Genomic DNA, 25,945 nt, shown 5'->3' with positions numbered 1-25,945 from the left:
TTCTAAGAGCTCTACAACACCTGCTTCAGCCATCTTCATGACCATTGGAACAAGTTGTTCTCATTGACCCATTCCCCCAGGGGAAGTATTCATGCTTGGAGTAGACATTCCTCTAACTCACTGACAGTCAGGGCTGCTCATTCACTTATGGTTTCCACCTCTCACCCATCTCTTACCTATTGCTTCAAGAAGCTGTAGCACACACAGCTACCATACCTCAGCAAAACTGCCTTGGCACTCAGGCTAAACCAGGTTGAGAGAGAAAATCAAAGGCAAATAGAATATGTCCAATGTTTCATCTATGTACTGATACAGTCCTAGAAACCCCAGCAATAAAAAACAAAATTTATAAAATAAGAATTGAGAAAATAAGCATAAACAAAGAATATGATAAATCATCACTACTAGTAGAAGATATAATTGACTGAGAAAATTCTGGAGACAGAGACAAAATGGCAGAGAAAAGACAATGATTTGCCTGAACTGTCCCCAAAACCCCTCTGAACACCTTTAAATAATGTCATAAAACAATTCCTGGAGTGGCAGAACCCACAAAAGGACAGGGAAAATCATTTTTCCAGCCAAAGACAACTTATAAGGTCAGCAGGAAAGGTCAGTCACACTGGGTGAAAGTGGAGCACAGTTCAGGGCAGGTGACACCAGCACAGACCAGGCCCAAGCACACCAGAAGCACGCCTTGGGAGTCATTGAATCAGCTTCAGCAGCATCTGCTTCCAGAGCTCTTAACCCACAGACAGTAACAACTGATCAGAAGATTATAGAGGTCTCTTTGCTGGCACTGGGGGCAGGACTCTTACTTTGTGTGTCCTTAGATCTGGGTCACAGTCTTGGGAGGCAGTACCAGGGCAAGGAGGAGCACTAGCACTCCAGAGCTTGGGGTTGGCAATGGAGCAGGCACCCTCATCATACTTCTAGGGAAGAAAAGAGTGATTATGGTGGCTCACAGAAAGAGTACAGGTCAGGAGAGTAGTGATCACTTTTTCTTAGATCATACCACCTTCGAAGAACTGAAAAATTACAGGTCCCTAAAAGTATATCTGAAAATAGCTGCACAAATTCCCTGGAGCTTGGGACAGTGTGTTCTCCACCCTGAAAGCAGAGCCCTACTTTAAGAAAGAGTTAAAAGTCAAGTAATAGACTGGAAAATGAGCAAACAACAGAAAAAAAAAAACTTCTGATCATAGAAAATTACTATGATGACAAGGAAGATCAAAACACACACTCAGAAGAAGACAACAAAGTCAAAGCTTCTACATCCAAAGCTCCCAGGAAAAATATAAATTGCTATCAGGCCATGGAAGAGCCCAAAAAGGATTTTGAAAATCAAGTAACAGAGTTAGAGAAAAATTGGGAAGAGAAATGAAAGTGATACAAGAAAATCATGAAAAAAGGTTCAATAACTTGGAAAAGGGGACACATAAAAAATACAAAAGAAAATAATACTTCAAAAAACAGACTAGGTCAATGAGGAGAAGAATTCATTGAAAAGCTAAATTGGCCAAATGGAAAAAGAGGCACAAAAATTCACTGAAAAAGAAACTCCTTATAAAGTACAATTGGCCAGATGGAAAAAGAGGTACAAAAGCTTACTGAAGAAAATAATTCCTTAAAAATTAGAATTGAACAAATAGAAGCTAATGACTTTATGAGAAATCAAAAAATAATAAAACAACCAAAAAAAGAAAAAAGAGAAGAAAATGGGAAATGATGCATTAGAAAAATAACTGACATGGAAAACAGATCCAGGAGAGATAATTGAAAAATTATTGGACTACCTGAAAGCCATGATCAAAAAAAGAGCCTAGACATCATCATTCAAGAAATTATCAAGGAAAACTGCCCTGAATTACTAGAACCATAGGGTTAAATAGAAATTGAAAGAATATACCAATCATCTCCTGAAAGAAATACTAAATGAAAATTCCCAGGAATATTATAGCCAAATGCCAGAGCTCCCAAGTCAAGGAGAAAATATTGCAAGCCAGCCAGAAAGAAATAATTCAAATATCATGAAGCCACAGGCAGGATAACATAAGATTTAGCCCCTTCTCCATTAAAGGATAGTGGGGCTTGGAATATGATATTCTAGAGAGCAAAGAAGCCAGGATTACAACCAAGAATATAGCAAAACTGAGTATAATCCTTCAGGGGGGAAATGGACATTCAATGAGATTGAGGACTTTCAAGCATTGTCAATAAAAAGACCTGAGCTAAATAGAAAAAGTGGCTTTCAAAAACATGACTCAAAAGAAGCATAGGGGGACTTCTGCTTCCAGGAGCCAAGATAGCAGAGTAAGAAGTAAAATGCTCTCACCCTCCCTTATCAAACTCTGAAAGCCCAGAAAATATCACCCCAGGAAAAACCCTGGAACAGCTGAACCAGAAGAAAGATGAGGTGCAGCAGTCCAGTAGCCCAGGTAGCTTGAGAGATTAACAGGAAAAGCCCCTCTTGCCCTGGGGGAAGGGGAGAGCAGAAAGGAATGGGAGGCATCCCAGCAAGCTAGCAGAAAGTCCCACCTCAGCATACCAGGAGGAGGTCCTGAAACCCAGGTGGTGGAGCAGGCAAACACCAACACCTGAACCCCTGAGTGTCTCAGTGAGGTCTGGGAAACCAGCAGAAAACAGCTTGGAAAACCACCAGGCAGCATTCTACAGCAACCAGTTCTCCCAGGGATTCAGCAAAACTCTGTGAAGCACTTCAAGGGGCCCCAGTGGATAAACATCCTGCAACACCCATCTGAAAGGAGCTAAAGAAAGTGAAAGGAAAGGAAAAGCACACAACATCCAGGGGCCAGATTATCCAATCCTACCCCTAGAGTTCTAGTGTTGCTGATTCCAGCCCAATACCAGGTAAGCCCAGAACCCTACAGCCTCCAACTGCCAACATTGGAGGCCCCAACACACAAAGCCAGTGATCAGACCCAAGGGTCCCAACACAAGAAGCTTGGGACAGTGCCCTCTGCTCCCCAGCAGGAGAGCTTAATCTCTTTAAAGTCCAGGAAATAAGCAAATACCATGAGCAAAAAGAAATGTACCATAGATTCATATTATGAGAACAGTGAATATCAAGGCAGAAATTCTGAAGAGGACAACATTGTCAACAAACCCACATCTGGAACCTCAAAAGGGAATATGAACTGGTCTGAAGTTCAAAAAGCCTTCTTAGAAGAGCTCAAGAAGGATTTTAAAAGACAAATGAGAGAAGTAGAAGAGTCCTTAAAAAATACAATTGGCCAACCAGAAAAAAGTACACTGAAGAAAACAAGTCCCTAAAAAATACAATTGGTCAAATGGGGTGGGAGGTACAAAATCTAATAGAAGAAAACAATTTGTTAAAATTTAGAAATGGGCAAATTGCTCTACAAAAGAGCAAGAATCAGTTAAACAGAAACAAAAGAATGAAAACATAGATGAAAACATAACAACTGACCTGGAAAATTGATCCAGGAGAGACATTTTAAAACTTATTGGTCTACCTGGAAATCACGATGAAAAAAAAAAGATCCTGAACAGTATCTTTCAGGAAATCATAAAGGAAACTGCCTGAGGTCCTAGAACCAGAGGGTAAAATAGCCATAGGAAGAATTCACCAATCAGCTCCTGAAAGAGATCCCAAATTGAAATGCCAAGGAATGTAGTAGCCAAATTCCAAAATTTCCAGGTCAAAGAGAAAATACTGCAAGCAGCCAAAAAGAAACAATTTAAATATCATGGAACCACAGTCAGGATTACACAGGACCTTGCAGCTTCTACATTAAAAGACCATAGAGCATAGAACATGATATTCCATAAGACAAAGGAACTTGGATTACAACTAAGGATCAACTACCCAGCAAAAATGAGCATGATCTTTCAGAGGAGAAGATGGATATTCAATGAAATAGGGGACTTCCAGTCCCTCCTGATAAAAAGACCAGAGCTCAACAGAAAATTTGATCTTCAAATACAAGACTCAAGAGAGACATAAAAAGGTAAACAGGACAGAAAGATACAATATGTTGTTAATAAGGGAAACTGTTTACATCCCTACAAGGGAAGATGACACTTGTAACTCCTGAGAACTGTACTGTTATTAAACCATGTTAAAGGTGCATACATAAAAGGGGTGGATATATGTTGACTTTGATGTAATGATAAAAAAATATAATCAAATGGGTTAAATGGATCCAAGTAAATGGATTAATCTGATCTAAGAAAATGTACTGAGAGAAAAGGAAAGGAGGAGGCAGACAAGGGTAAATTATATTACAGGAAAAGACACAAAAACCTATTACAGCAGAGGGAAAGAAAGGAGGGAGATGAGCATTGTTGGAACCTTACTCTCATCAGATTTGGCTCAAGAAGGGAATAACATAATCAGTTAAGTATAGAAATCTAACTTGCCCTATAGGCAGTAGGAGGGAAAAAGGGAAGGAAAAGGGAGGGGGCTAATAGAAGGGAGGCAGCATTGGGGGAGGTGGTAGTCAAAAGCAAAACACTAGTGAGGAAGGAAAAGGAGAAAGGAGAAAGAAAAGCATAAATGGGGTTGGGGGTAAAGGATGGAGAGAAAGACAAAGATAGTACTCATAACTGTGAATGTGAATAGGATGAACTCTCCCATAAAATGGAAGTAGAATGGATTAAAAACCATAATCCTACAACATGTTGTTTTACACATTTGAAAAAGAGTGACACATACAGGGTAAAGGTAAAAGGCTGGAGCAGAATATATTATGCTTCAGCTGAAGTAAAAAAAGCAGGGGTAGCAATCCTGATCTCAGACAAAGCAAAAACAAAAATAGATCTTATCAGAAGAGATAAGGAAGTAAACTACATCCTGCTAAAATCACCATAGACAATGATGTAATATCATTACTAAACATATATGCACCAAATGGTATAGCATCCAAATTCTTGGAGGAGAAGTTCAAGGAGCTAAAGGAAGAAATAAACATCAAAACTGTACTACTGGGGAACCTTAATCTCCCCCTCTCTGAACTATATAAATCTAACCACAAAATAAACAAGAAAGAAGTTAGTGAGGTGAATAGAATACTAGAAAATCAGGTATGGTAGACCTCTGGAGAAAATTGAATGGGGATAGAAAGGAATATACTTTTTTCTCGGTGGTACATGGCACATACACAAAAATTGGTCATGTACTAGGGCATAAAAACCTCACAATCCAATGCAGAAAGGCAAAAATATTAAACACATCCTTTTCAGATCTTGATGCAATAAATATTATATGTAATAAAGGGCCATGGAAAGATAGACTAGAAATAATTGGAAACTAAATAATCTAATCCTAAAAAATTATTGGGTCAAACAACAAATCATATAAACAATCAATAATTTCATTCAAGAGAATAACAATAATGAGACAACATACCAAAACTTATGGGATGCAGCGAAAGCAGTTCTTAGGGGAAGTTTTATATCTCTAAATGCTTACATGAATAAAATAGAAAAAGAGAAGATCAATGAATTGGGCATACAACTAAAAAACTAGACAAAGAACAAATTAAAAATCCTCAATTAAACACCAAATTAGAAATATTGAAAACCAAAGGAGAAATTAATAAAATTGAAATTAAGAAAACTATTGAACTAATAAATGAAACTAAGAGCTGGTTTTATGAAAAACCAATGAAATACATAAATCTTTGGTTAATTTAATTTAAAAAAAGAAAGAAAAAACCAAATTACCAGGATCAAGAATGAAAAGAGTGAATCCACCAACAAGGAAAAGTAAATTAAAACAATAATTAGGAACTATTTTGCCCAACTGTATGCCAATAAATTTGACAATCTTAGTGAGATGAATAAATATTTACAAAAATAAAAATTGTCCAGATTAACAGAAGAGGAAGCAAAATATTTAAATAACCCCATCTCAGAAAAAGAAATTGAACAAGTCATTGATGAACTCCCTAGGAAAAAATCTCCAGGGCCAGATGAATTTACAAGCGAATTCTATCAAACATTTAAAGAACAATTAATTCCAATACTATATAGACTACTTGGGGAAATAGGTGAAGAAGGAGTCTTACCAAATTCTTTTTATGATACAAATATGGTGCTGATACCTAAACCGGGAAGAGTCAAAACCTAAAGAAAATTATAGACCAACTTATCTAATGAATATAGATATGAAAAATTTAAATAAAATATTAGCAATTAGTTGATAGCAACTTATCATGAGAATAATACACTATGACCAGATAGAATTTATACCAGGAATGCAGGGCTGGTTCAATATTAGGAAAACTATCAGCATAATTGATCATATCAACACCAAAACTAGCAGAAAACACATGATCATCTCAATAGATGCAGAAAAAGCTTTTGACAAAACACAACACGCATTCCTATTAGAAACACTAGAGAGCATAGGAATGAATGGAGTCTTCTTTAAAATGACAAATAGCATCTACCTAAAACCTTCAGTAAGCACCATATGTAATGGGGACAAGCTAGAAACATTTCCAATAACATTAGGAGTGAAACAAAGATGTCCATTATCATCACTGTTGTTCAATATCATATTGAAAGTGTTAGCTTTAGTAATAAGAGAAGAAAAAGAAATTGAAGGTATTAGAATAGGCAAAAAAGAAACAAAGCTATCACTCTTTGCAGATGATATGAGGATATACTTAGAGAATCCTAGAGAATCAAGTAAAAAACTACTTGAAATAATAAACAACTTTAGCAAAGTTGTGGGCTATAAAATAAACCTACAGAAATCATTGGCATTTCTATATATTGCCAACAAAACCCAACAGCAAGAGACAGAAAGAGAAATTCCATTTAAAGTTACTGTAGACATTGTGTTTATTTAGGAGTCTACCTCCCAAAACAAACCCAGGAACTATATGAAGACAATTACAAAACACTTTTCACACAAATAAAGTCAGATCTAAATAATTGGAAAAACATCAGCTGCTCATGGGTAGGCTGAGCTAATATAATAAAAATGATAGTTCTACTTAAGCTAATTTACTTATTCAGTGCCATACCAATCAAACTGCCAAAAAATTATTTTATAGAGTTAGAAAAAATAATAACAAGATTCATTTGGAAGAACAAAAAGTCCAGAATATCAAGGGAACTAATAAAAAGAAAGGCAGGGAAAGGTGGCCTAGTCATTCCAGAACATAAATTTTATTATGAAGCATCAATCATCAAAACTGCTTGGTACTGGCTAAGAAATAGAGTGGTGGATCAGTGGAATAAATTAAGTATGCAAGACACAGTAGTCAACGACTATAGTAATCTATTATTTGATAAACCCGAAGACTCCAACTTCTGGCATAAGAACTCACTCTTTGACAAAAACTGCTGGAAAAATTGTAAAAGAGTATGGCAGAAACTAGGCATAGATCAAAATCTCATACCATGTACCAAAATAAAGTCAAAACGGGTTCATGATTTAGGTATAAAGGCTGATACTGTCAGCAAACTGGGAGAGCAAGGAATAGTTTACCTATCAGATTTATGGAGAACAGAAGAATTCATGACCAAACAGGAGGTAGAGAACATTACGAAAGCAAAATGGATAACTTTGATTACATTAAATTGAAAAGTCTTTGCACAAATAAAGCCAATGCAACCAAGATTAGAAGGAAAGTAGAAAATTGGGAAAGAATTTTTACAACCAGTCTCTCTGATAAGGGCCTCATTTCTAAAATATATAGAGAATTAAGTCAAATTTGTAAGAATAAAAGTTATTCCCCAATTGATAAATGGTCAAAGGATATGAACAGGCAATTCTCAGATGAAGAAATTAAAGTGATATATAGTCATATGAAAAAATGCTCTAAATAACTATTGATTAGAGAAATACAAATCAAAATAACTCTGAGGTACCACATCACACCTATCAGATTGGCCAACATGACAAAACAGGAAAATGATAAATGTTGGAGAAGATGTGGGAAAATTGGAACACTAATGCATTGTTGGTGGAGTTGTAAAATGATGCAACCATTTTAGAGAGCAATTTGGAACTATGCCCAAAGGTTTATCAAAATGTGCATACCATTAGGGGCAGTTAGGTGGTACGGTGGATAGAGCACTGGCCCTGAAGTCAGGAGGACCTGAGTTTAAATCCAGCCTCAGACCAAACACTTGACACTTACCAACTGTGTGACCCTGAGCAAGTCACTTAACCCCAATTGCCTAAAAACAAAAAACAAAAAATGTGCATACTCTTTGACCCAGCAATAGCACTTCCAGGACTGTATCCCAGAGAGATCATACAAATGAGAAAAGGACCCACATGTATGAAAATATTGATAGCAGCTCTTTTTTGTGGTGGCAAAGAATTGGAAATTAAGAGGATGTCCATCAATTGGGGAATGGCTGAACAAGTTATGGTATATCAATGTAATGGAATACTACTGTGCTATCAGAAATGATGAACAGACTGACTGCAGAAAAACATGGAAAGATTTGTATGTTCTGATGCTGAGTGAAGTGAGCAGAACCAGGAGAACGTTGTACACAGTAACAGCCATGTTGTGCGATGACTAATATTGATAAACTTAACTCTTCCCAGCAATACAAGGATCTAAGACATCTCCAAAGACCTCATGATGGAAAATGCTATCTACAAAGAAGAAAGAACTATTGAGTTTGAATGCAGATTGCAGCATATTATTTGCTATTTTTTTTCTGTTGTGTTTTGTTTCCTCTTTCTGGTGGTTCCTCTGATTGGTTCTAATTCTTACTTACAACCTCACTAATGTGAAAATATGTTTAATAGAAATGTATATGTATAGTCTATATCAGATTGTGCACCCTCTTGGGGAGGGAGGTGGGAAGGGAGGGGGAGACAAATTTAAAATTCAAAAGCTTATGGAAGTGATTGTTGATAATTCAAAATAAATTAATTAAAAAAATAAAAAAAATAAAGTGCTTCAGAAAAAAAGAATGAAAAGGTAAACAGGAAAGGGAAATTATAAGGGACTTAATAAGGTAAACGGCTTATATTCCTACATGGAAAGATGATACTTATAAGAACTTTCTCATTATTAGGGCAATTAGAAGAAGTATATATAGACTGTACAGGTATGAGTTGGATACGAACAGAAGATATCTAAAAAAATAAAAGGATAAAAGAGGAATGCAGTGGGAGAAAGGGGAAGGAAAGGTAGAAATGGAAAAACTATCTCACATAAAAGAGGGAAAAAAACTTTTACAGTGGAAAGGTGGCTAGGGCAGGTGAGGAGTGAATGAATCTTACTTTCATTGGAATTGGCTTGAAGAGGGAATAACATACGCACTCAATTAAGTATAGAAATCTATCTTACGTTATTGGAAAGTATGAAGGGAAGGAGTAAAAGAAGGAGGGAGAGCAATACAAGGGGAGGCAGATTGAGGGAGGGGGTAGTCAGAAGCAAAACTCTTTTGAGAAAGGACATGCTGAAAGGAGAGAGAGAGAATAGAATAACAGAGAAGAAATAGGGTGGAGAGAGATACAGTTAGCAATAGGAACTGTGAAAAAATTTTTGAAGCAATTTTCTCTGATAAAGGCCTCATTTCTAAAACATAGAGAATTGGGTTAAATTTATTAAAAAAAAATAAGAGCCATTCCCCATTTGATAAATGATCAAAAGATATGAACAGTTTTCAAATGAAGTAATTAAAGCTATCTATAGCCACACAAAAAAAATGCTCTAAATCACTACTGATTGGGGAAATGAAAATTAAAACAACTCTGAAGTACTAACTCATACCTGTTAGATTGGTTAATAGGACAGAAAAGGAAAATGACAAATGTTGGAGAGGATGTGGGAAAAATGAGAAATTTATGCACTAGTGGTGGATTTGTGACCTGATTCAACCATTATGTAGAGCAATTTGGAACTATGTCCAAAGGACTATAAAATTATGTATACCTTTTGACCCAGCAATACCACTACTAAGTCTGTATCCAAAAAGAAAGAAAAAAAAAGGAAAATGATTTGTGTGTACAAAAATATGTATAGCAGCTCTTTTCTGGTGACAAAGAATTGGAAGTTGAAGGGATGCCCATCAATTAGGGAATGGATGAACAAATTATGTTATGTGATTGTGATGGAATATTATTGTGCTAATAAAAATGATGACTGGGATGCTCTCAGAAAAACCTAGAGAGACTTACAGAAGCTGATGCAAATTGACATGTACTGCATATAAAGTAACAGCAATATTGTAAGATGATCAGCTGTGAATAACTTTGCTATTCTCAGCAATACAATGATCCAAGACAACTCTCAAGGACTCATGATGAAAAATGCTCTCTATCCCCAGAGAAAGAACTAATGGTGTCTGAATACAGAATGAAGCATACTTTTTTAACTTTATTTTTCTTGAGATTTTTTCTGTTTTCTTTCACAACATGACTAATATAGAAATATGTTTAACATGACTACTCATGTATAATCTATTGCTTGCCTTCTCAATCAGAGAAGTGGAGAGGGAGGAAAGGAGAGAATTTGGATCTCACAGTTTTTTAAATGAATGTTAAAAATTCTTTTTACATGTAATTGAGGAAAAATAAAATACTAAACAAAACAAATAAACAAACAAAAAAGAATCACCTAAACCAAAGAAAGCAGTATGGGATAAGAGAAAGGGCACTAGATCTCAAGTGAGAAACTATCCAGGTTTGAATCTAACTATTGTTAATTTTTATAATTGTTTTAATTAATAAAAACTATGCTTTTAAAAAGGAAATTCTGGAAATTCAATAAAAAATTAGATGAAGCATTTAATAACTCTAGTAAGATATGATATGTTTTTAAGAAACTAATAAACATTGGAAATAAAACATAAGGAAAAAACCTAGCAGAAGATAGAAAGAGAAATTGCATTTGAAATAATTATAAATCAGAAATACCTGAGTTAACCTACTAAGAAAAAGAACAAAAAAAATTTAAAAGAACCCTCTGATGTCTATAAACATTTTTTTTTAATCTGGAGAGTTCAGCCATAAGAATGAATGTCTCCCCCAAGCCCAATAACACACTCAAGACTTATTTAAACACCACATAAACAAGACACAGAAACAAATAGAGTAACAAAGAGTAAAGTATATTCAAAGACAAAAATAAAAGAATGGGGTTAGGGAAGAATACCCTATTAGACTTCTTATAAAAATGGAAATCATTTTTTCAAAAGTTAGTTTCAAACCTGAATCTTACCATATGCCACAAGAATCCTCAAATGGTTTAAAACCTAAATTAAAAAACATTAAATCATTTAAAAATCAGGAGTATCACTTAGAGAAGGATTCATAATGAAACAAGGGATAGAGATGTTTATAAAAAGATGAAATAGATAATTTTAATTACACAAAATTAAAATACTGCCATAAATAAAATCAGTGTAGCTAGGACAAGAAAAGAAATAATCAATTGGTAAAGATCTATTAAAATTAATGCAAATGAGGATACCTCTGAAGTTTTCCCTCAAATCATCAAAAATTATAAAAAGATAAAAGATGGATATATATACATATATGTGTGTGTGTGTGTGTGTGTGTATATATATATATACATACATATATATATATATATATATATACATACATACTTTAAAACAACACAAATTTGTAGACCCCAGTTTAAGGACCCTTGTTATAGAAGTTCTCTTTGTAGTAGCAAAAAAAAAATGTAGACAAAACAGGTGTCTGTCAATTGAGAATGCTTGAACAAATATATAGTTTAAGATTATAAGATAATATCATTTTCTTAGGATACTATGACTATGAAGAACTCAAAGAACTTGGTGAGATTTGTATAAGCTGATGCAAAATGAGGTAACTAGAATCAGAGGGAACAGTTTACATGCAATAAAGCAAAATAAAACAACATTTAAAGATATAACTCAGATCACCTTAATAATCATTCTTTACCTTAGAGGACTAATGGTGAAACATTTCTTCCTTTTCTTGGTTAGGTGATAAAGAATTGAAAGGCTTTCTTCCCACATTGTAGTGCCTGATATGTATTTGGTTAAAAACAAACAATTCAGCTTGGCAGATTGCTAGGTGATATGACCTGCAAGATTATGAATTAGTAATTTTCCCTGACTCACTTTAACTATCAAACTCTAAAAAAAAGGAAAATTAGACAACAAGCAAGAAGGAATTATAGCTAAATCTTAAAGAAAAAGAAGACAAAACCTCCACATGATAATGTCCTTATGGATTAACATGTGACAACTCAACCCTTTAAAACATTCAGTGAGCACCTTTTCCCCACCAGCCTCTGGGCAAATGATAAAAGTCAAAACTTACTTGGAGGTAATTCCCTACTGCCACAGATAATCCACTGGAACAATTTCTTGTCTTTCCTCACCCCTCATGAACTGGCAGAAATAGACTTTTCCCAGCAACAGGAAACTGAAGCAGAAGAGATAGGGAACAGAGCTAAAAATGTGTTGCTTTGTTACATGGGCCTAGCCCTAAATTAATAATGCCCAAGGCTTGAGTGATTCTGCACAAAAGCTTACCTGCTCTCTCCACGTGCAGTGAAAAGAGTCGATACTGACTCAGTCCATTCAGTTAGGAAGAGAGGAAAACAAAGAAATCATGTCAGGGTGCCAGCACAGAGTCCATCATTTCTGAAGGAAAGGAGACAAAAAGGAGCTACTTCTGTCCCCAAATATCCAGAGTATCCTTGGACCAGGAACCTAGGATGATGAACCCTATACCCTGCAACATGAGGAGGTTGAGGCAGTCTTGTAATTCGGCAATTGGGGTATTTCCACAAACAAAGGGTGAGGGAACAGAAAGTCAGTGATAAGGGAATACAAAAAAAGAAAAAATGGGGGTTGGAGGTCCTGAAACACCAAAAAAGTTTGGATGGAAAAAGACACTCAGCAAAAGCACAAAGCAAAAGCATTTAAAACATCAGAGGAGAAACTAAGGCCAGGAAGGTTGAGAAAAATAGAGTTCCCTAAACAAATATTACAATACAAAGGAAAAGACGGTCAACAAAAACAATGGTTAAAGAGAAGTATCTAAGTATTCTTGGAAACAGAAGGGATATAACATGTGAGGAGAGGATTCAAATTGAAAAACCCTCAGGAAAAGAAACACCAGAAAGGTAACTATTACAATTATTAAGCAAAGAACATGTAATAATATCAATTATCCTGCTTTATAGGTTATTGAAAAGGAGAGTGAGATACTATAGGTTTTAAAATAAGAACATAATTACGATGTATATTCCAGCATTTGTTAGAGAGGAAGAAGAGATATGGAAATTATTTGAAGAATTAAATAAATCAAATGCATATAAAAATAAAACAAGAAAAAGAATCTAAGAATGTGTCTACAAAGATTTTTTAACTATATATAGATATACTATTTTTATTTATCATCTATCTGTCACCTTTCTCTCTTATTTTTGTAGATATATCACTTAAATCTTGCAGATGGTTAAATACCCTAAGCTTCATCCTGAAATAAAATTCTTTTTAGCACCAGTATTCTTCTAGTAAACACCAAAAAGGTAACTATTACAATTATTAAGCAAAAAACACATAATAATGCCAAAAAAAGGAAGAGAAATAGAAAAAAAAACATGTTTCAATGTGTAGAAAGTTCATCTGTTCTCTTTCTAAGGGTGGATAGGATTTTTCATCATTAGTCCTTTGGAATTGTCATGGATCATTGTATTGATCACAGTAGCTAAGTCAATTGATTATCATCATAATATTGCTATTACTCTACTATACTCTCTTGGTTGTATTCATTGCACTTTGCATCAGTTTATGTCTTCCCAGATTTTTCTGAAGCTATTCTCATCATCATTGCTAACAACCCAATAGTAGTCCATTACAATCGTATACCATAGCTTGCTTAGCCATTCCCCAATTAATAGGCATCCTCTCAGTTTCCAATTTGCTGCCACCATAAAAAGAACTGCTATAAATATTTTTATACATGTTGGTCCTTTTCCATTTTATTTTATCTCTTTGGGGTTCAGACTTAGTAGCAGTATGTCTGAATTGAAAGGTATGCAGTTTTATAGCCCTCTGGGTATAGTTCCAACTTGCTCATCATAATGCTTGGATCAGTTCACAACTGCATCAACAGTACATTACTTTCCCAATTTTTCCACATTCCCTCCAACATTTTTCATTTACCTTTTCTGTCATATTAGCCAATCTGATAGGTGTGAGGTGGTCCCTCAGAATTGTTTTAATGTGCATTTCTCTAATCAATAGTAATTTAGAGCATTTTTAAACATGGTTATAGATAGCTTTGATTTCTTCTGAAAACTGCCTGTTGATATCTTTGACCATTTGTCAACTGGGGACTGGTTTCTATTTTTATAATTTTGACTCAGTTCCCTATATATTTAAGAAAAGACAACTTTATCAAATAAATTTCTGTAAAAAAAATTTATTTCCAGTTTCCTACATTCCCTCTAATTTTGGCTGCATTGGTTTTCTTTGTGAATTTTTTTTTAATTTAATATCATCAAAAATTATCCATTTCACATCCTATGATTCTCTCTGTCTCCTGTTTAGTCACAAACTCTTCCCTTATCTATAGATCTGACAGCAATTTTATTCATGCTCCCCTAATATAGTTATAATATCACCCCTTATGTCTAAATTATCTACCTATTTGGCCTTTGTAAGATTTTGGTCTACAGTTAGTTTCTGCCAGACTGCTTTCCAATTTTCCTAGAAATTTTTGTCAAATAGTGCTTTTGCCCTGATAGCTTGAAGCATTGGGTCTATCAAATACTTGGTTACTGTGGCCATTTACTTGGTATATTGTGTGCCTAATCTATTCCACCGATCTAACACTCTCTTTATTATCCAGTACCAGATTGTTTTAATGATTACTACTTTGTAGTATAGTTTGAGATCTGGTACAGCTAGACTGCTTTACTTCACTTTCCCCCCTCACCCTCAACAGTTTTCTTGATATGATTGACCTTTTTTTTATCTTCCACTTGAATTTTGTTATTTTTTCTAGTTCTATAAAATAATTCTTTGTCAGCTTGATTGTCATGTGCAAGTCTTTTGAAACTCTAAATGGTTTCCTGAGTTCCCCATGCATCCACTTCAATCTCTTAAGACAAACCTCATTGTTTTTTTCTTTCTTACTGGAATTTTTTTCCCTTTGAATCTTCAGAATTTTATTTTCTACCTCCAGGGCTGACTTCTCTTGAAATTTTTTTCCATGCAATCCTATCTATCTTTCCTTTCAGCCCTTTAAAATCTGCTTTCCCAGAAAGGCAGAGAGTATGTCAGAGTAGGCCCATGTTTTCTGCCCATTATCACAAAATTTTAAAGAGTGGTTACTCCTCCCCAAGTTTCCCACCATCTTTGCTCTTGCAATGAATTCTTTCCTGTTAGTGAAAATAAGATACAGAATAGAATTTTCCCTTGTTTATTCTCCTATATTTTAAAGGATAAAATTATTGCTAAGGCAAGTTGAAAAGTTATTAACTGTTCTCTACTTTTGTCAAAAAAAGAAATCCAGCAGATGCCTGGATGTTTGCATAATTTAAGTCCCCCATCACTACTCTATCATGCTACTGTGCCAAACTTGCAATCTGCTTTCCAAACTCCATCTATTATCTCTTTTTATATAGGAGGTCTGTAGTTTACTACAATGACAAAATCACTTGTTTCTTCCTTTTTTGACCATCACCCAGATACTCTTCAACATATTTTTTTCCATATGGTCCCTGAATTTTCTCACATGAGGATACGTTCTTCTTAATATACAATATTATCCCATCCTTCCACTTTACCTACCCTGTTTCTTTTGAATAAGGTATACATATCCATAGTCAAAGTCCAGTCATGAGTTTTATTCTACCAAGTGTTGGTGATCTTACAGGTCAAAATTACCTGTTTGTGTTAGAATCTCTAGTTCCTCTTGTTTTTCTTTTGTTTTTGTTTTTGCTTTTTGCCAAAATGTTGGTTACCTGTGGTTGTGCATTTGAAGATATGGGTTTTACGACTGGCTCCTTTTTAATTTTTTTTTCTATCCAGTGAATTTCTAGATTTATAATGAGCTATCTTTTCTTCCTTCTTTGTGGCTATTCTATTTGTATCTAATTTGGAGAGATATACATAGACAGTCTTCTCCCTCCTCTCTAATCTTTTTACTGTAAAACTCACGTCATTAAATTTACAAGACTCTTGACAAATAGATATATACCAGCCTTTGTATACACTTATTGCATCTATTATCACAAATCTATCAACCTTATGTGGTAAGTCATTATCTGGAAATATAAATCCCATTCTCAGACATAACCTTCTTAGCCAGCTGTTTACTTCACAGATTAACTTTTCTCTTCTGCATCCCTTGCAATAAATGAACAATGAGGAAGAAAACAAGTCGTGCCTCTCTGTTCTTTAGTTTCTTACCCAAGATGTTATAATTATTGGCAATACATTTTTAGGCTCCTGATGAGAAAGATTTTGTTTTCAGGGAGCCTTAATTTGAAATTTTTATTTCCTGAAGGGACAGAGAGCAAACACTGGGGATATAAAGATAAAATCAAAATGACATATCCTCCAAAGAATTGGAAACTGAAGGGATGCCAATCAATTGGGGAATAATTGAACAAGTTATGGTATATGAATGTAATGGAATACTATTGGGCTATAAAAAAATTATGAAGGGGATGGTTTCAAAAAAAAAAACCTGAGAAAACATATATGAATTGATGTAAAGTAAAATGAGCAGAACCAGGAGAACAATCTATACAATAACAACAATATTGCAATGATAATCAATTAAACATATTTGTTTTCCTTTATTTTTCTAACCTCCCCTACCCACCTAGGAGATAGTCAATGTAGAAATGTTTTGCATGACTATATAATCAGCATTGTATTTATTGTTTTCTCATTAAGTGGGAGAGAGAGGATTGAGGAATGGAAAAAATGTGGAACTTACAATAAAAATACAATTTAAAAAAGAAAAAAATAAAATGTTATGCCTTCAAAGGGCATAAATTCTGAAAGAAAAAAAAGGAATTTTTATAGGACAATGAAGGCCCAATTGAGGTTAGAAAGATTGAGAAACATGAAGTGTGTATGATAGACACAATACTAAGCCCTGGGATTCAAAATACAAAAATAAAATGATCCTTCTCCAAAGAGGTCATATTCTATCAGGGAAAATAATACATATAAGGGAATGGTGACCAAGGAAGCATGTTTTAGTTTGGGAAGTCACATGTATATGGAATGAAGCCATATGGATGGCAAACAGAAGCAAAAGTAATATTGATTTGACTATTGTTCCCAGAGCAAGAATTGGAAGCTGTAAGAAGGTAAGGAAGTAGAGGCAAGGCAGAGATAACAAGTAATGAGAAAGGATAGGAGCTGACCCATTTAGGATAATTTTGTGGTTTCAGTCTACTGAGTTCTGCCAGCTTAATAATAACTAAAAAAGTTTGAAAAGTCAAATTAATCAGCATTGTGTGTTAGATAACCAAGACTAGAAGGTCAAATAAGCAAAAGATTCAAGGATGTAAATTGCTGAAATGACAGCCCATTGGGTCAATCAAGTAATCAAACAATAAGCATTTATTACTCACTGTGCTAAATGCTACCATACAAAAACAAATAAATTGAATGAGTGAACAAAACAGCAAATAAATAAATAAATGGGGGGTGGAAAACAGTTCTTGACCTGAAGGAATTCACATTCTGCTGGGGGGGAAACATATACATACATAAATATGTATAAGACACAAACAAACAAAACTAGATAAGAAGGGGAATTGAAAACAAAGATGATGTGATAGACTAGAGAAATAGGGAGAGGGGCAGTGAATGAAGAGGGTAGCTGATAACTAACAGATTAGACACTACTTACAAAAAAAGAATTGTTATTTCAAGCACAATTTTCAGAGACATAACAAGCAAGCTGCAGCACAGTTAAAAGATCAAAGTCAGAAATCCATAAAATGTAAGATACAAGGGGCTAGAACAGGAATGTGAAATTAGGAAGTCACATACATTAAATAAGAACTCAGAAGTAAAAACAAACAACAAATGTAATAATGGAACTGAGGGAGGAGACAAGGGAACGGTCAACAGTATCAGATGCTTCAGAGAAGTAGAGGAGTCCTTCTTTACCTCCACCTTCACCTACAATCTTTTCACTTTTTCAAAGGTTAATTTGTTCATATAAGAGGCAGTAGAAATAAAGATTTGTAGTCTAATTTTATTTGATTCAACAAGCAGTTTTAAAGCACCTATGTGCCAGATGGGACAGGTAGGTGTCATAACAGATATAGGGCAAGACCTGGAGTCAGGAAGACCTGAGTTCAAATCAGGCCTCAGACATTTATTAGTTGTGTGACTCTGGGTAAATCACTTAACCTTATTTGCCCCAATTTCCTTATCTGTAAAATGAGCTGGAGGAAAAATAAAGTGGCAAACCACTACAGTATCTTTGCCAAGAAAACCCCAAATGGGGTCATAAAGAGTAAAACACAATCGAAACAACTGAACAAAAAAAAATGTGCCAGATACTGTGCTAGATGCAAAGTCTTGTCATCAAAAGCTTATATTCTACAAGAATTTTATGGAACAGCTCTAGAAATAGAAATTCTTCCACGTGAAAGAATGTTTTAAATCTCTAATCAATTTTTGCACATGTTCTACATGTACAATTGAGAAAAAACTCTACTCCTTTTTATTCCCATTTAGTTTTCTCCAGAGGTTTATCATATACAACTTTTCTAAGAGTCTGTTCATCTCCTTGACTTCTTTCTTATTTATTTTATAGTTAGATTTATCTAGCTCTGAGAGGGAAAATTGAGATTCCTTACTAGTATAGTTTTCTATTTTTTCTTGTAATTTATTACCTTTTCCTTTAACAATTTAGACATTGTCATTTAGTGCATGTGTGTTTAGTACTGATATGACTTCATTATCTATGGTGCCTTTTAGCAAGATGTAGTTTCCCTGATTACCTCTTTAAAGTAGTTCTATTTTTGCTTTTCTTTGTCTAAGGCTGTGATTACTAAATCATAGTAAATCATGCTAAGTCATGCTAAAGGCCCTGCCCTTTTTGCTTCAGTTGAAGCATAATAGAGTGCACTCCAGCCCCTTGTTTTAATTCTTGGTATATTTTTCTGTTTCAAGCATGTTTCTTACAAACAAGATGCTGTTGGATTCTGGTTTCTAATGCATTCTGCTCTCCACTTCAATTTTATGGGTAAGTTCACCCTATCCACATTCACAGTTAAGATTCCTAAGTGTGCATTTCCTTCTACCCTATTTTCTTCAGTTTATCCTTCTCTTTCTTTTTTTATCCTGTTCCTCTTCAAAAGTCTATCTTGCTTCTGACTACATTTTTTGCCACTCCACCTGCTTTTATTCCCTTCCCCTCCTTCCTCCTATTGGGCAATATAGATTTCTATTAGCAATTGACTACACATGTATTTTCCCTTTTTGAACCAATTTAGATGTGAGTGAGGTTCAAGCACTGCTCCCCCCTCACCAATTTCTCCTTTGATGTAAAATCTCTTCCTCATATGCCTCTTTAACGTGAGATAATTTTCACCATTCTAGCTCTCCTTTCTTTTTTCTCTCATGACATTCCTCTTTCTCACCTATGCATTTTTTTTACAGCATCCCAACATAATCTACTCACTCCTGCACACTTTCTGTGTAGAATCATTGTAAATGCCCTAACAATTACATAGTTCTTAGAAGATACATATATCATATTCCCTTATAGAAAAGGACATAGTTTAATCTTACTGAGTTTCTTTCATGTTTGCCTTTTTAGGCTTCTCTTGAGTCTTATATTAGAAAGTCAATTTTTTTTTTATTCAGTTCTGGTTTTTTTTCTTTTTTTTCAATAAGGAATGCTTTAAAGTCCTCTATTTCATTACATATCCATTTTTCCCTTGCAGGATTATTCTCAGTTTTGCTGAGTAGGTCATTTTTAGGTTGTAATCCTATCTCTTTTGCCTTCTGGAATATAACATTCCAAACCCTCCACTCCTTTAATGAAGTAGCTCTTCAATGTGTGTGATCCTGACTGTTGCTCCATAATATTTCAATGGTTTCTAACTGCTTGAAATATATTCTCTTTGGCCTTGGAACTCTGGAATTTGGCTACAATATTCTAGGTAGCTTTCATTTTGGAATCTCTTTCAGGTAGTGACTGATGGATTCTTTCCATTTCTATTTTAAATTCTGATTTGGGGCAGTTTTCCTTAATGGTTTATTGAAATATGTCTAGGTTCTTTCTTTGATCATGGCTTTCAGGTAGTTTGATAATTCTTAAATTATCTTTCTTTGATATATTTTCTAAGTCGGTTGTTTTTTTCCAATGAGATATTTCACATATTCTTCTTTTTTTTTCTTCTTTTGCCTTCATTTTATTGTTTCTTTATGTCTTATGGAGTCATTAACTTTCACTTACCCAATTCTAAATTGTAAAGAATTATTTTCTTTAGAAAGTTCCTCATTCCATTTTTTTTTCTATTTAGCCAATTTTTTTAAAGAGTTATTTTCATCAGTGAATTTTTGTACTTCTTTTTCCATTAGGCGAATTCTGTTTTTAAGGTGTTATTTTCTTCAGCATTTTTAGTGACTTGTTTATTAATCTATTAATTGTCTTTTCATAATTTTCTTATTTTCTTTTCATTTCTTCACCTAAATTTTCCTCTACTACTCTTATTTGATTTTGAATTCATTTTTTTTAGTTCTTCCATGAATCTGTTTGGCCTTGTGTCTAATTCACATTTTTCTTTAAAGCTATGCTTGTAGCTCTTTTGAAGTATGCTTTCTGTTTGTGTCTCGATCTTCCTTGTAACCATGGTAATTTTTATGGTCAGGATTTTTGTTATTGTTGTTGTTTACTCATTGTCCACAATATTTTTTGGTTTTAAACTCTATGTCAGTTTTGGACTCTGTTCCTGGCATTGAAGTTGGGGACAGTGTCTCTGTTTCAAGCTTCAGGGTTTTTTTGTAGTATGTTTTCAGAGCTAGTTTTGGGGGTTTAGGAATTTTCTATACTTCCAAGGTGGTGTGATCTGGGGAGAGGTGTGACTACTGCTCTCTTAGTCTGCACTCTAGTTTTTACCCAGAAAGGATCCTTGATCCCTTGGGAGAGTAGTCTATACTGCTCCTCAAGGCCCCTCCTCCCTTGGGACTAGAAGTGATAGTATTTACCTTTCAGGGTCCCTAATCCCTTGTAGCCAGAAATGGTAGTACTGCCTTTCAGGGATTCTAATCCCTCTTGATGGAAAGTGCTCCTCCCTGCCCCTAAACTGTAACCCAGAAGTGGGAATAGACAATGAAATTCCAAAATCCCCTTTTGTCTAACACAGGGGGACCTTGTAATTTCTTTCTGGCCAGTTGCCAGGTGCCCTTACCATCTCTGACTTGAGAGATCCTGAAGTTGCTGCTGCTTGTGTCACCACCACATGTTTCATCCATGTAGGCTTTGGGCCAGCCTCCTGCCCTGTGTCACAGAACTCTCTTTGATTTTCTATGTTTTTTAGGCTAGGAGAATTTCTCACTCTGACTTTTTATTGGCTCTGTCACTCTGGAATTCTATTTGAGGGATTATTTTAAAGTTGTTTGGAGGGGAATGTTGGGAGAGCTAGACTGAGCACTTCTCTACTTTGCCATCTTGGCTCTACCTCCTAATGTCACCCCTCTGTAAATTCTTAAACAAATTTTAACAGGAACTGATTAAAGCACTTTTTATAGAAGGCATTTTTTGAACTTTAAGTCATTTCTATTTGTTTGTGTTCTATTTTATTTGATGTGCTGCCTTTTCAACTTTGTTTATTATTTGTTGCTTTCCTTCTGTTCTCTTCTGTTCTATAAAATTAATGTAACTAAAAATATTGAAGCACAACACAATATGTCCTGCATATGATTCAGGAAAAAAAAAAGATGTGCTTCCATGGAATACTAAACTCTTCTGTTGTATGTGTCTGTGGGAAGCTGGGGGAGACAGAGACAAAGACAGACAGAAACAGGCAGGCAGAGACAGATAGAGACAAAGAGGCGGAAAAAAAGAGAAGAAGAGACAGAATAAGACAGACAGATGGAGATGGAGAGACAGAAAGAGGCAGAGACAGAAAGACACAGAGAGACACAAAAAGATGCAGAGAGACAGAAACAGAGAGGTAGAGAAAAAATGAAAGAGACACAGAGACAAAGAAAGAGAGACAGAGGAAGACACAGAGAGAAAGAGAGAAAGCAGATACAAAGAATCCAGTTGCCTCTGTGGATTCATAGTGCATTTCACTAAGGTTCAAGGTGAATAAAAAAGCATTGTACGTGAATGTATTTTTTTATTTTCTGTGTGCTTCCTTCTTTTTACTGAATAAGAAAAGTAACCATCTCTTGGTTTTAGAAAGTACATTAAAAAGTAGAAATCTTTGAAACTGTACCATATCTCTGAGCAATCTACCCAGATATAATGTCAGAAAAACTGAGTCATGTTAGTGTAGTACTATTCTATGACACTACAAGTCATACTTCATCTTGCTGTTTCCTTTGCTCATTTGAAATAAGAAACTAAAAATAAGTAACAAGAAAGGGTAGCACCCAATTCCCCAGTGATACCTTCTGCAGAATAGATAAGATATGAGAGATCTTATATTCTTCAAAGATAGACAGAATATATTGTATTAAGACAGCGACCTCAACTTATGACCTCATCTTATCAAATGTTCATTATTTAACAACTTAAAACAATAACATAACACATTTTAAATACTTGAAGGCTTACATTTCCCATCACCAACAATCCATCAGCAAGTATATATTAAGACCTTACTATGTTCCAGGTGCTGTACTAAGCATTGGTGATACAGAGATTAAAAGGAAAAGATTCTGGTACTTCAAGAATTTTTATTCTAACTCTGTGATATATGTGATATAGGTAATGCCCCCTTAATCTTAGTGCTTCCCCTCTGAGATTACCCCTCATTTGTTCTGCTTATGTTCTATTTTTCCAATGTTGTTTGCATGTTGTCTCCCCCATTAGACTGTGAATTCCTTGAACAGGGACTGCTTGCTGTTGTTGTTGTTGTTCATTTTGCTTTGTTACCTTTCTTTATATCTGCAGCCCTTAATAAAGTGCTTAGTAGATAGTAGATGCTTAATAAATTCAAGTCTGGTGACTGACAAGAGTTAGAAAGGGGTGGGGGTAGGGAACAGGGGATGGGTATCCATGTGACAGTATGGCCTGCTGATAACTGGAAAGCAGCAGTAGTGTGTTGGGTCTGGACTGTATTAGTTAAGATGACTGCTCAACAATCAGAAGCCTGGGAGTGCAGATTCAGAGGCAAAGGTAAGGAGAACACACCCACACGTGTACATACACACACATAGAGACACACACAGAAGTATGCCTGAAGTTAATGTAAAGTATTTATTTAGTAGTCCCACACAGTCGACTATTCCATATAGTTGTGTTTACTTTCCTAGGGGAATAATAAATATAACAGGCTATTTCAAAGATAGAGAGGTAGATAGATAGATAGATAGATACACATATACATATAGGTGTATGTGAATATATATATGTATATATGTATATGTATATGTATATGTATATATATATAAATGTATTGTCGAGTCTGAAAACAAATGACCAAAAAGTCACAGAGCTTATGCAACTGCTGTTAACTCTAAAAATACCAAAGCGCTCATACAGTTTATCACAACCACAGTTAACTCTAGGAAATAAAATAAAATGAAAACACAATGAGAAAAATAGTACCAACAGTGGTCATAAGCAAAAAAAAAATTTACTCTGTTGGAGGAGGGAAACTAGACACATGTGCTGAGGCCTCTTCTAGAAGGACACTTGCTGGGGCAGCTAGATCGAACTCTGGCCTTAAAGTCAGAAGGATCTGAGTTCAAATCCAGCCTCAGACACGTAACACTCATTAACTCTGTGACTCTGGTCAAGTCACTTTACCCTGACTGCCTCACCAAAAAAAAGGGGGGGGGGGGAGTGGTGGTCTTTGCATAGGGATCCTGACAATATATACACACGTTCATGTGCACATATATATGTGTATGTTCACGTATGCCTTTAAATCATATTTTTTCTTGTCTTTTCTCTCTTTTTCTTTCTTTTCCTTTTTTTTTAAGGTGATCTCCAAGTCTCACCCAGGTTGTAGAAATTGAGAAGTCACACACAGGTGTAATCCCACTACCGATTGGCACAGATGTTTTGACTGTCTCCATCTGTAGCCTGGACCAGTTCACTACTCCCTAAGCAACCCTATGCTCCTCCCCTATTCCCAAGAGCTCTCCATATTGATGCCAGACTATCTTTAGTGTGGACATCTAATCAACAACCTACTGAAACTCAACTCCAGAGTTCAAGACATTCACCAATCTCAACTTCCTGGGTAGCTAGGATTCCAGACAAATGCCACCATGCCCAGTTCATCTTAAGCAATGTCAGTGGGGCAAAACAAAAGTTATCTCATGCTCAGTATCTATATTGTGTATTGAACACATTTATGTAAGGGAACGCTATTTCTTGCTTTGAGGAAGCCCTAGACATGAACAATATCTCTAAGCCTTGTTTTAGAGATTTCCTGGAGTTTTACTCCCAGGTGGGTGATGGTGGAATATATATATATGTGGGGGGGGGGGGGTGTGCATGCGCGCGCACGCATGTATGTATATGTTTATGTGTATGTATATGTCTGTATGTATACATGCATATATGCATGTGTATACATATATAATTTACATTGTATATAATCTATAGGTTCTGTATATCTTCAAAGATATTTTATAAGAATCAGTTCAAAGACAGAGAAGCTACCTTATATTGAAACTGTGAATGTATACTTACATATTTAGGTAACTATGAAATTGAAATGTAGTGTGAATATTAGGTGTTGGAGCCTTACTGAAATTTTATTTTCAAGGGCTGTGAGGTCATACCATATTATAGGTGACACTGTTGTGATGAGTCATTTTGATACTTCTAATAATGAGTTTTCTGAGATGTGGGTCTAAGAGGGCTGTGTCTTAAATTAAATTTAGAGCTCAAGCAAATTATGTTACTATGAGGTTCAGCAGTTTTTAAAGGTCACTGCTTTTTAAAAAAATTATTACTTTTTTAAATTAATTATCATTTTCTTCACCAAAATCATTATGTTCATGATCCATAAGGTAGTCTGCAATGTACTAAAGCCAGCTCTAAATAAATTTTAATTTCTTATTCTACCAATTCTTCCTTCTCATACTCTAGGATTTCCTCCAGAAATACATAAAACAGGAAAAAGTCAAAGTTAAGGATCCTACAGTATTGTCAAAGTAAGGAATACATCTTAAGTACTTTGTAATTAGGTTTTGAAGTTTTGAGGTTTAATGGCCAAAGTGCTTTCCTAACAGGCTTCAAGAGGCAGATTTATACCACAAACCTTATGTAATTAATGAACTCAACTAATACATTTTGGGAAGAGAAGACAAGCCTCCTAATCAATTGGGGAATGACTAGATAAATTGTAGTATTTGAGTGTAATTTCCTTTAAGGTGGGGGTTGTTTTTGTCTTTTCTTCATCTCCCTAAGCACTTTGCACAGTACTTGACACATAGTGCTTACTGACTTTTATAACTTGATTGATTGATGATTATTCCCTCTCTCATGGAGAGCTTCCTGGGCTCTGATTTCATCTTACCTTTTCCAGAACCAAATCTCCATTTGACTTGGAAGTTACCAACACCAAAGGATGTGATTTGACACCCCCCCCCAATCCTTATAAATTATTTTTCCCTATTAGAACTTAAGCTCCTTCAGGAAAGGGACTGTCTTGTTTGCTAGGATTTATATCATCAGTGCTTAACACAGTGCCTAGCACATGGCAACTACTTTGTCTGTCTGTCTATCTATCTATCTATCCATCTATCTATCTATCTATCTATCTATCTATCTATCTATCTATCTATC

This window comes from Vombatus ursinus, unplaced genomic scaffold, assembly GCF_900497805.2.
Source record: "Vombatus ursinus unplaced genomic scaffold, bare-nosed wombat genome assembly UNPS02014807.1, whole genome shotgun sequence".
In the NCBI taxonomy this organism is placed as follows: domain Eukaryota; kingdom Metazoa; phylum Chordata; class Mammalia; order Diprotodontia; family Vombatidae; genus Vombatus; species Vombatus ursinus.
The sequence above is the reverse complement of the archived record's forward strand: the minus strand, read 5'-3'. Positions refer to the sequence as shown.